The sequence below is a fragment of the Benincasa hispida genome, chromosome 11, assembly GCF_027475165.1.
Source record: "Benincasa hispida cultivar pf3 chromosome 11, pf3_genome.v1.1, whole genome shotgun sequence".
Lineage (NCBI taxonomy): Eukaryota > Viridiplantae > Streptophyta > Magnoliopsida > Cucurbitales > Cucurbitaceae > Benincasa > Benincasa hispida.
The window spans coordinates 73,006,914-73,014,642 of NC_143488.1; positions in this window are offsets into that span (position 1 = coordinate 73,006,914).

Genomic DNA, 7,729 nt, shown 5'->3' on the forward strand with positions numbered 1-7,729 from the left:
TTGAACCTGTTTCTTGGGATCTCCAGTCTACAAGTTGGGTTTTCCTCACTGTGATTCATCTTTTGATTGACATAAGTCCCATCCTTTCTGAGATTCTGAATTTCTCTGGCTAGTCCTTTCGTCAAAGGATTTGCCAAATTTTCATCAATCCGTATGTGATCCACTCTAACTGTACTGGTAGTGAGAAACTCTCTAATGGTACTGAGCTTACGATGTATTTGACGTCTCTTTTCATTGTAGTAACGGTTCTGAACTTTTGCGATCGATGCAGTACCATTGCAATGGACCAATATGGCTGGTACCGATTTTTCTCATAAGGGAATCTCTGATAGCAGACTTCTAAGCCAGCCTACTTCTTCATTAGCTGTTGCTAGTGTTATCATTTCTGACTCCATCGTAGATTGGGCTAAAATAGTCTGTTTCTTGGACTTTCAAGAGATAGCTCTGCCAGCTATATAAAAAATATAGCCATTTGTAGCCTTTGAATCATCCGAAAGAGAGTTTCAATCAGCATCACTGAACCCTTCCAGGACAGCGGGAAACTTTTGATAATGTAATCCTAGGCTTTGAGTTTTCTTTAAGTATCTCATGACCCTTTCTTTAGCATTCCAATGCTCTTTACTAAGTCTGCTTATAAACCAACAAAGTAATCTTATCGCATAAGCTATGTCAGGCCTAATGCAGTCCACAACGTATCTAAGACTGCCTACAATGCTCGTATACTTAGATTGATTAACACTGTCACCAGTGTTCTTGAACAACTTGACACTAGGGTCATAAGAAGTACAGGTTGGTTTACACTCAAAGTAATTATATTTCTTTAGAATCTTTTCCATATAGTGAGATTGATCCAAAGAAATTCCCTTTCAGACCTATTTATTTTTATGTCTAAGATTACACTAGCTTCTCCTAAGTCTTTCATGTCGAAGTTCGCACTCAAAATTGATTTTACATTATTTATGGCATGCAAGTTTGACCCAAAGATTAATAAATCATCTACATATAGACATAAAATAATGCAGAGGTTATTATCAAACTTATAGTAGATGCATTTGTCACTTTCATTGACCTTGAAACCTTTAGATAGGATAAGGTTGTCAAATTTTTCATGCCATTACTTAGGAGCTTGTTTTAGTCCATAGAGAGATTTGTCTAATTTACACACTTTATAATCTTGACCATGGACAATAAAACCTTAGGTTGTTCCATGTAAATCTCTTCTTCAAGTTCATAATTTAGGAAAGTGGTTTTTACATCCATCTAATGTACTACGAGGTTATAAAGGGCAGCGAGAGAGAACATGACACGGATAGAGATAATTCTAGTGACAGGAGAGAAGATGTCAAAGAAATCTACGTTTTCTCTTTGTCTAAAGCCCTTTGCTACTAACTTGGCTTTAAATTTATCAACAGTCCCATCAAGTCTAAGTTTCCTCCTCAAGATCCATTTGCACCCTATTGCCTTACATCCTGGGGGTAGATCTACTAAGTGTCAAGTCCTATTCGACTTAAATGAGTCAATCTCATCATTTATGGCTTCTTGCCATAGGTTGGCATCTACTGAGGACAGGGCAGATCTTAGATCTTTAGAGTCTTCTTGTACATTGTAGGTCAGGAAGTCATTTCCAAAATCTTTGACGATTCTAGCTCTTTTGCTTTTTCTAGGTTCTGGATCAATTTCCTCTCTAGGATTGGGATTTCTAACTAGGGTTATACCACTTGATCCAGAGCCTCACTATTCCTTGATTTAAAAGGAAACCTATCTTTAAAGAAGTCGGCATCATTTGACTCAATAATCATTTGGTTCACTAGATCATAGAACCTGTAGGCTTTACTATTTAAGGCATAACCTATAAAGACACACTCGTAAGCTCTACTAGCCAACTTTCTCCTTTTTGGGTCAGGAATCCTTACAAAGACTAGACAACCCCATGTTCTAAAGTAGGACAAGTTTGGTTTCTTATTCTCGAGAATTTTGTAAGGTGAAGTTTTATTTTTAGATTTTGGGATTCTATTTAGGACATAACACACAGTAAGGATGATTTCACCCCACCAATAAGACGCGACTCCTGAACTAAGTAAAATAGCAACTACTAGTTCAGCTAAAGTTCTATTTTTCCTTTCGGCTTTTCCGTTCATTTCAGGAGAATAAGGTGCGGTCTTTTCATGTATAATTCCATGTGAGTTAAAGAATTCATTAAAATTGTCCGAGTCGTACTCGGTTCCTCTATCACTACGAAGTCTTTTAACCTTTCTATGAAACTAATTCTCTATTTCAGAAACAAAAAGTTTGAAGGCTTCAAAAGTATCACTTTTATTTTTCAGCAAGTATACAAAAGTAAAATCAGAATAGTCGTTAATAAAAGTAATGAAATATCTTTTACCGTTCCTAATCAAGATGCCATCAAATTCACAAACATTAGAATGAATCAAATCTAGAGGCTCAGAATTCCTAAGTACAGATTTTTGCAGAGTTTTAGTAATTTTAGCCTGACTACAATACTCGCATTTATCAAAATCATTCGTGGATAACTTAGGTAACATTTCCAGCCTAATCATGTTACTAATGAAATTCTTATTCATATGACAGAGTCTAGCATGCCAAATATTCATAGAACACAACATATAAATAGAAGATTTCATTTTATTAAAGTCTAAATTTAACTTAAACATTCTCTCAGTTGCATACTCTTTCCCTATAAATATATTATTTTTGGTAAGGGTATATGTATGCCCTTATAGTTTGAGTAAACTAGGATTTGTTGAGGAGCTAACCCGAAGCCAGATTATTTCTTATCTCCGAAGAGTGCAGAACGTCCTTCAACATGAGGGTTTTCATAGAGATAAACTTCAATTCCACCTTGCCGATTCCAGCAACTTTCGTGGAGTCATGATCTCCCAACAGAATATTCTTATCCTTTGTTTCAGTATAATTTTTAATAGACTAAGTCGTGATATACATGGCGCATAGCGCCAGTGTCTATCCATCACCCTTCACAACCACCGATCACATTTACTTTTGTGATCATGGCGACTAACGGTTCTTTTGTCAGGTTCACCTAACCAATAGGACGACGCTTGTTCCTACAGTTCCTAGCCATGTGCCCAGGTTTATTACAATTAAAGCAAAAGAACTGTACTGTTTCTCTTGAAGGGGGCTTCTGTTTTTTCTGTTGGTTCTGGTTGCTGGAGCCACGGTTCTGACCTTTCCTCTTTGTCCCCTTAGATTTTTGGTCAGGTTTTACCATGGCAGAGGCGGGTTTCCCGAGTATTGCATTCACCTTCTCCCTCTGGTTCTGCTTCCGAGCTTCCTCCTCGATCCTTAGCCAGGTTATAAGACTCTCCAAGGAGAACTTCTTGGTCTTATGCCTCAAAGTGTTTTTAAAGTCCTTCCACAAAAGGGACGGTTTATCAATAATAACAACAACTTGAAATTGTTCGTCTAGAGGCATACCTTTAGTAATTATCTCGTGGGCTATCTTCTGGAGTTCATGGGATTGGGCCTCCACGGATTTGTCATCCGTCATCTGGAACTTGAGATAACGGCTAACAGAATATTCCTTCGACCCGGCCTCTTCGGTATCATACCTCTTCGGTATCATCCGTCATCTGGAGCGTGTTCGGATTGCTTCAATCTCACCGAGACCGAAGTACAACAATATACATTCAACATATACAGTTATGCAAACAAATCTAATTATCAGCATACTACGAACAACAAATTAACAAAGGGCAGAGTTCCATACCAGTTGAAGGCAATCTTCACACTCCAAAACTCCAACGCAGAGGAAACCCTCCACGCGATCTACCAACTCTCGGCGAAAATGTCAACTGCAGCAGCACGAACAATGTGAACTCACAACTGCAACGGAGACGACACCACCACTAAAGAGCCCCAGGTATTCTCGGAGTGAAAACCCAAAGGGTGGGCTTTGGTGAATTTGGTAGAGGAAGGAAGAAATAGAAATCGTGTAGGCGATAAGCAAATAGGAGGGAAAACAATGCTATCGCATAGTAGAAGTGCTTATCGTTTAGGAGGAGCTACACGATCGTGTAGGATTTACTGAATGATCATTTTAGAAAACGTATACGATCGTTTAGTGAAATCGACACACTATACGATCATTTAAAGAAGTTATCCGATCGTGTAGGCGAGAGTATGTGATCGTTTCGGCACACGAAGGACTATCGTTTAGGTGGAGAAGATCTATCGTTTAGTCTCTCGAGCAATCATTTTCTTTCACCAACGCGTGCTTCCAAAAACTTTTTGGGCGAATGACGGGCGATGCAAAAATGAAAACAATTTTCATTTTAACTCATCGGTTACAATAACTGATGTTGCCCACTAACCCACGTCCGAATGTGAAATTTGGCATAATTATCTTATAATTAACCAACTAATTAATTAATAAATATAATCATATTATATTTTTATCCTATAGTTTGATATCACATATCTACTATAGTATTTTCTCCTCTACTTGATATAAATCATATTTATATCTAATTTCTTCCAAAATAATGTATCTCATACATTTGCCAATTATATCATATATAATTAACCAGTCCAATTATATCATATATAATCGAACTTCCTCTCGTCAATTTGAACATTTCAAATTAACCGAAATACTGGTTTTCGACTTTATCCAAGCTACCCAGGGGATCTAATGGACATGTGGCTCAAAGCTCCAACAGTATGTGAATAGCTAACTAAACTCTTTAGCCACGAGATCCACCATTCGTTAATTGTCAGGCATTCCACTAAAGACTAACAGTTGAACTCTTATTACCACAGATATATTTCTATGTCCATCGGATATAACCAATCATGAGTACGATGACCCTTCACAGATGCTCGTAAGTACAATAGGGCCAAATTACCGTTATGCCCTTGTAATTACATCTCACTTCTTAAGACCACTGATTCCTCTAATGAACAATACAATATAGTCCTACTATGTGTGAACACCTCTCGGGCCAAGAGAAGGTGTGTGGCGCCACATCGTTCAAGCCTGGAATCAACCCTTAAGAGAGTTATCTATCTACTTACCCCTGCCTCGGGGAAGGAGTGAATTCTATCTTGTGTAGCGGAGTTCCCAGATCCCAAATGAGACGAATCCCCAAAATGGTAGGTTTGAATCGGCAACCTGGCCACTCGCACCCATACAAATCAAAGGATCGCCTTCAATGGCAGGAGTTCCCAACTTACTCAGGATTGAGGTCATGTTACCTATGGTCATCCTAGTAAAGTGAAGTCTTTGTCATGAACGGTGTTTTAGCAACACTCTTGGAGGGAACAAAGGTTAGTATGTATACCGTAGTTTCCACTGCGAAACCCCAAGACGAGTTCGATAAGGAAGTGTAACTCATCATCGAGCGAACCATGTGTAACAAGGTTCTATTTCTCCTTTCCCGCTACACCATTCTGCTGAGGTGTACCCGGCGCTGAGAGTTGGAAAATGATTCCATGTTTTATCAAATAGTCCTGGAATGTCGGGTCCAAAAACTCTCCACCTCGATCCGATCGAATTGTTTTAATCCATCTATCCAATGCTGATAACTTGTAGAAATATAAGTTATTGTGGCTCTTAAGTTGGAACAATTAGGGTTTTTAATGATAAAATCTCATCATTTTTAGAAGAAACGCATGGAATTACTCGAACATTATCAAACTCATGCAAAAGAATGTTTATTGCTAAAGTACTGCGGTATTAACACATGATATTGCAGGATTTCAACAAGAGGCTAACGCATGCTTAAGAAAAGTGTCGCAGGCAAAGCCTAACGCATGGGCCATGCGTTGGAGGGATTCAACGCAAGAAAGATTCATTGATTCAGGCTGTTTGTGTCAAATCACCATTTGCAAGCATGGGCACCTGCAGCGGGCGACGTCTGAAAATCATCTAAGTATCAGGCGGCTAACCTGGGTTTAGACTTTAATGCTGCCCATTATCAAGCTAGAGAAGACCAACACCTATAAATAGAAGAAATCCCACCAAAGTTAAAGGTTTAGAAGTTCTAAGTTCTCACTCTCAGTTTTAGTCTCAGTATTAGCTTAGTCTTAGTTTTTATAAAACCCAAACCCTAATTACTTCAAGTAAGAGTAAGTAATGTGATGTCTTTTAATGAGCTAAATGAAGCCATGTCTTAGGAAGGCTAGAAGAAGGAAGCAATAAGAAATAGGCTCTTGGGTAGCTAAGTGTAAAAGTAGGACAAAACTCGACAAGACTAAGGAAGGTCATGCTTGATGATGGAATGCATAATAAACATATGAATGAGATCATGCCATCTAATAAGGTGTAGTGTTGAAGTAATATTGTGAGGGAAGTTAGAAAAAGGAGTTTTGTTAAATCTTAGCTTTCATCACCGATAGTGGGTAGGTGGCACAAGGAGGGTTCATGCTGGATTTTGGGCGGTAATATAAGCAAGAAGGTCAAATTCATTGGGTCGGTTTGGATAAACTACTTAGGCTATTTGTGTAATTCTAGTGGCATTCGAAAGCTCTGTGTGTCTATTTTCTGTGGCTGGGCTGCTGAAAGGAAAACTCGTTGGATCAGGGCCAGAGGGGAAAAATAAAGATGAAGGGTTCGGTTCTCGGGTGAATTTATGCCATCAGTAAAGAATTGAAGCTTCAGGGCGAATTACGAAGCGTTTTGAGCTAAAACTTTGAGGTAATATTGTTAACTCAGTTATGAACAATTTATAGAATGGAACTTTTTAAGATGAGGCCTGGAAATCGAGTTATATAATTTTGAAGTTTAAACTGGAAATTGTTGAACAAGCAGGCAGTTGCTTGAATTGGGGCCAACGATGAAGTTTTGAATCTCTAGATTAAACAACAAGGAATTTTGAGCTTAAATTTTAAGGTAAATTGCTAACTCAATTATAAACATGTTTGTAGAAGGAAGATTCTTCAAAAGAGGTCTGGATTTTGAGTTATGAATTCTTAAAATTATAAGAGATAATATGTGCATAAGCAGACAGTTGCTTGGGAGGAACAAGCAAACAGCTCACCGTGAAGATTATAGCGAGATTTTGGTGATGAGGATCTCGCTAATGAAGGAAATATCCCTAATTTTGTGATGAAGATCTCGCTCTAGAAGGGAATCTCGCTAGAAATTGAGCTGAGTATCGCTGGTATCGCTGATCTCGCTGGTATCGGCTCTAGAGGATCTCGCTGGTATCGCTCTAGAGGATCTCGCTGATATCGCTCTAGAGGATCTCACTGATATCGCTCTAGAGGATCTCGCTGACCTCGCTCATGGGGATCTTGCCAGTAAAGCTGTCTTTGTTGATGAAAGTTCCTTTAATAAATGAATTAATTGAGGTATTTTACTAAGAATTCTAAGTAGTTCAACTGGGAATTATGTCCTTTCAGGCCAAGAGGAGCTAGAAGAGGCGTATAATCCATTAAGAGGCCAATGAGCTGTGAGTGACTATATGATGACTTACTGTTTTAATGATTTAGAAACTTTGATTTCTTTAAATATTTCTCATGTTAAGTGTTTAAATGAGGTGCTAAGCAACATATTTGTGAAACTATTCTCATGCTAAGTAAATCATGTTTTCCATAGAATTGATATGATTTAGATATGTTATCTTGTCCAAATACTTTCAGTATGTTTAAATAACTCCATTTTTATGATGAACCAGTATGATGGATGAACTAGTATGATGATTTGAGCACTAAGCTTTAGTGTTCAACTAAATGTTTATGACTAGTTATA